The sequence below is a fragment of the Scylla paramamosain genome, chromosome 19, assembly GCF_035594125.1.
Source record: "Scylla paramamosain isolate STU-SP2022 chromosome 19, ASM3559412v1, whole genome shotgun sequence".
In the NCBI taxonomy this organism is placed as follows: Eukaryota; Metazoa; Arthropoda; class Malacostraca; order Decapoda; family Portunidae; genus Scylla; species Scylla paramamosain.
Window position 1 is genome coordinate 21,113,642 of NC_087169.1, and position 5,000 is coordinate 21,118,641.

Genomic DNA, 5,000 nt, shown 5'->3' on the forward strand with positions numbered 1-5,000 from the left:
TTTGTAGTTTCTAGGTGGTACTGAGTTTTGGAGGTGGATGTAAAATAAGAAAAGATGCCTCGGAGTTGCTAGTAATTTAGATGTGCCAAATACAAGATAGAAATTTATAAAAAAAGGATAGATTTTGCAGTTTCTAGGTAGTACTGTGTTTTGGAGGTGGATGTAAAAAAAAAAAAAAAATGACTGAGTTGGTCGCAATTTAGATGTGCCAAAGGGTAGTGATAGATAAACAAGCTTTCTACGTTATCAGTAGGGGGAGAAATTGCTATGAAAACCGCGTTGATCGTCTCTGGCCTCTGAAAATTGTCGCATTGATAGAATAGAGCGTTTAAGAACAGGGTCAAGATAGAGAGAGAGAGAGAGAATGACAAGAGATTAAAGGTAACGAAAAAAATAACAAGAAATAGCAAGATATAACAAACGATAACTAGAGATTACAAGCAATAAAAAAAAAGGAATGAATGAGATAACAAGACGTAAAAATGGAATAAGAAGAGACGACAAAGAGATAATAAAGAAAAAGGGGATAATAAGACATGACAAGAGAGTATAAGAAGATAACGTAGATGCAACAAAATATAACAATAAAGAATAACTAAAAAAAATAGCAACAGAAATAAGAAAATAAGAAAACAACAAGAAATAACGAGAGAAAAGAAAGATAACAGGAAATTAACAAGACATAGACAAAGGATAACAAAAAAAAAAATAACAACGAATAAGAAAAAAACAAACGTACCAATAAAGAACAAGAAAATAAGAAGGAAAAACGAGAAATAAGAAAAGATAAACCTAAACAGCTTCCTAAAACAAACAAAAGCAGGAGAAAACAAGAGGAAGAAGCAGAGAGCAGGAGGAAGGCAAGGGAGGAGGAGGAGGAGGAGGAGGAGGAGGAGGAGGAGGAGGAGGAGGAGGAGGAGGAGGAGGAGGAGGAGGACTAAGATATGACAAATGACACGACGAACTAATGAAACGGTGCAATTAAACAGCAATTAGAGAGAGAGAGAGAGAGAGAGAGAGAGAGAGAGAGAGAGAGAGAGAGAGAGAGAGAGAGAGAGAGAAACAGATACAGAGAAAAAAGAGAAGGATGATAAGTAGAAAAATATATCAACCTTTTTTTTGTCTATTGACGGAAAGAGAATGAAATGTTAAGAGAAGAGAAGAAGGTGGAGGAAGATAAGATGAGTAACAGGACTCCTTTTTATCTATTTAAACCGGAGACTGGAAGAATAAGAGAAAATGGAAGAGGAGAATAAGATAAGTGGGAGAAAAAGAAAGCTCCTTTTTATCTATTTTCAAGCAAAGAAACTGGAAGAATAAGAGGAAAAGAAACAGGAGGAGAAGGAAAGTAGAAAAATAACAAGAAAATGAGAAGAAGTAACCCGTATACTCAAAGTAGGAAGAGTAAGAAGATTAACAATTATATTAACAAGAGGTAGCAAGGATAACAAGGGGAGATTAACTTCTTCAGTGTAACAAGAGATAGCAATTAACAGGTGCAAAGATAACAAGAGGTGCCCCATTTCCTTCCCTGCCCTCAGTCGAGCCAACAATATTTCCTCAGTCCTTCCAGTGTTTCAGTTCAAATCGGCGGGGTGCCAAAGCCTGTAGCCGCTAACTTTGTACGTAAACTTTTAAAATGGTGCAAGGAGATTTTGGGTTGCTCTCTCTCTCTCTCTCTCTCTCTCTCTCTCTCTCTCTCTCTCTCTCTCTCTCTCTCTCTCTCTCTCTCTCTATCTATCTATCTATCTATCTATCTTATGTAAATTTGTCTAACTCACTTCTCCTCTTCCTCTTCTCTTCTCTCCTTACCTCTTATCTCTTTATCTCTTTTCTCTGGCTTTTATTTTCCTCCTCGTCCACCTCCACATTTTCCTCCTCCTCCTCCTCCTCCTCCTCCTCCTCCTCCTCCTCCACGGTAACTGAACACCAAGTATTTTTCCTTCCTCCCTCTCTTTATTCTTCCTGTCACTTCCTCTTACTTATGAGTCTCTCTCTCTCTCTCTCTCTCTCTCTCTCTCTCTCTCTCTCTCTCTCTCTCTCTCTCTCTCTCTCTACACACACACACAGATAGATAGATAGATAGATAGATAGATAGATAGATAGATAGATGGGTGGATGTATAGATAAATGATTAGATGATAGATAAGGAAAGAAAGAAAATAAAGAGAAGGAAAAAGAAAGAAACAAACAAACAAGTAAAGAAAAAGAAAGCACAAGAAAGAAACAAAACAAAGAAACAAAACAAAGAGAAAGAAAAACAAAAAAAGGAATGAAACAGACAAAAACAACCAAACACACACACACACACACACACACACACACACACACACACCACCACCACCACCACCACCATCATATACAACAACTCAAGAACGCACACCACACGAAAATACCCCTTCGCAAGTCACCACCCCCCCGCGCCCCCCCACCAGACACACACCACCCCACACACCATCCGCTGACCCCCACTTGGCATTCCTGAGGGCAACAACTTCCCGGGGAGCGAGAAAGCGAGTCCGAAGCTTCGAATCGTGAACTCTGAACCAATTTGGCAGGGAGAGAGAGACTGGGACATGAAATGGAGTTGCAGGGAGGGACGAGAGAGAGAGAGAGAGAGAGAGAGAGAGAGAGAGAGAGAGAGAGAGAGAGAGAGATGAATCTAACAAAATAAACAAGAAAATGAAGAAAATAAGAAAAAAATTGAAAAGCATAAAAGTCAAGAAGGAAAATAAGACAAAATGGATGAGAGAGAGAGAGAGAGAGAGAGAGAGAGAGAGAGAGAGGGAGGGTACGTAAGTCAAGTGAGGTAGCAATAAATTGAGTTTCGTTTGGCTGTTTCGTTTTAATCTCGCTGTTTCATTTGGTTACTTCATTACTACCGCCATCCTTCACCCTTGTTCTCTCTCTCTCTCTCTCTCTCTCTCTCTCTCTCTCTCTCTCTCTTGTATTTATTACCCTCGTATATTCCCACATTTATTTCTTTTGTTTATTCTCTCCTCCTTTTACTTCTATTTATTATTCGAAGCTTCGCTCAACTTCATTTCACCAGATTTGGTCTTTCTCTTCCTTTCCTATTCCCGTCCTTCTCTGTCTCCTTACTTTATCTGTTTTTTGTCTTCTTATCTTCGTTTATTTATCTTTATGCTTTTCCATTCTTATTTTTCTTTGTCTCCTTATCTTTATCAATATTTTACCTTTGCATTCTTATCGTTGTCTGTCTTTATTCTTGTCCTTTCCTATTTCTCGTTATCTCATTTTTATCTATCTTTATTCTCATGTTTTTGTCTTTTTACTTCGCTATCAATATTTTTTATCTGCATCGTTATCTATTTTCATTAATTTCCCACTCCACTTTTTTATATCCTTCTTATCCTCACCTATTTTTTATCTTCCTATCTCTATTTATCTATCTTTCTTTAAGCTCTTATAATCATTTATTTTTATCTGTTTATCTTATCTTTATTTTTCTCTACCTATTCATTTATCTCCTCCGTATCTTCATCCATCTTTATCCTCTTGTCTCTATTCATCTGCCTTTATCTTTGTGCAATCTTGATCTTCCTTTTCTCTCTTCTCTATCTCCTTATGTAAACCTTCACACAGTTTCTTTCCACTTCACTTCGGTTAGCCGCGTTTTCTCTCACGCTCCACTTTCACGTTTTCTTTTCCAACACATCCCAAACTTTCATAATAATATTCCAATGAAACTTTATCTCACCGCAGTTAGTTCCCAGTTTTACACCTTGAAACAATTAAGAAAAAGAGAGGAGGACGAGGAGGAGGAGGAGGAATGTAGGGGGAAGGGGAGAGGAAGAAGAGGAGGGGAGAGATGTCAATGGAGAGGTGGAGGAGGGATGGAGGAATGAACGCAGGGAAGGAGAGAAAGAGAATTAGTGAATTATGGAAGGAGGGAGAAAAGATGCAAGAGAGAGAGAGAGAGTGGGGGGTTGGGGGGAGGAATGGGAGATGAAGGGGGTGAGGGAAGAGGAGAAGGCAATTAGAAAGGCGTGGAGAAGGAAATAAGGGATGAAGGAAGAGAAAAGGAGAGATAAGAGAAGAGAAGAGAAGAGGAGGAAGAGAAGGGATGAAGGAGGAAACAGGTGGAAGCGTAGAGGAAGGAAAGAGGGAAGAGAGAAGAAGAGAAGAAAAAAACGAATAAAGGAAAGAAGACAAGTAAAAAGGAAAAGAGAAAAATAAGAGTAACGAAAGAGAGGGAAAGAGAAAGAGGAAAGAGGAAAGAGAGAAAGAAATCAGAGAAGGAAGGGATGAAGGAGTTAAGGAAGAGGGGGAGAGTGAGTAGGGGAGAGGATAAGGAGAGAGTCAAGAGAAGGCTGGGCAGGGTATAATGAGAGGCGACGCTGGTAACACTGCAACATGTCCCGACACTTCTGTAACCTAGGGACCAAACAGGATTAGCCACTAGGAGGAGGAGGAGGAGGAGGAGGAGGAGGAAGAGAGGAAAGAAAGAAGAGGAATAATTTTATTACTCATAGAAACAAACAGGAAGTACAACAAGAATAATAATAATGCACAAAGAGAAGAAGAACAAGAAGAAAAGGAAGAAGAAAAGGGAAAGAGAATAACAAAAAACAAGAAGTGGAGACAGCCGAGAAGGAGGAGGAGGAGGAGGAGGAGGAGGAGGAGGAGGAAGAGTGCGTGGAGGAGCAAAAAGGAGATAATAGCGAAGAATGACCTAGAGAGAGAGAGAGAGAGAGAGAGAGAGAGAGAGAGAGAGAGAGAGAGAGAGAGAGAGAGAGAGAGAGAGAGAGAGACAGAGAGAGAGAGAGAAGGGGGGATGGAAAGGGGTGAGAAGACAAGCTGACAAACATAAACAGACGGACACAGACATCCAGCCAATTGAAGAAAGAACAAAAAGAACAAGAAGAAGAAGAAAAAAATAAAGAAGAAAAAAGTAGAACAAGAACGAAAACAAAACAAAAAAAAAAAAAAAAAAGAACAAGAACAAGAAGAAAAACAAACAGAGAAAGATGATGATG

The 5,000-nt window shown here is 39.3% G+C and overlaps 1 protein-coding gene across 1 annotated transcript in view; it reads right to left on the reverse strand.

The window, feature by feature from the left end:
- Positions 1-5,000, reverse strand: part of LOC135109885 (follicle-stimulating hormone receptor-like) — a 42,232-nt gene that overhangs the window by 24,819 nt on the left and 12,413 nt on the right.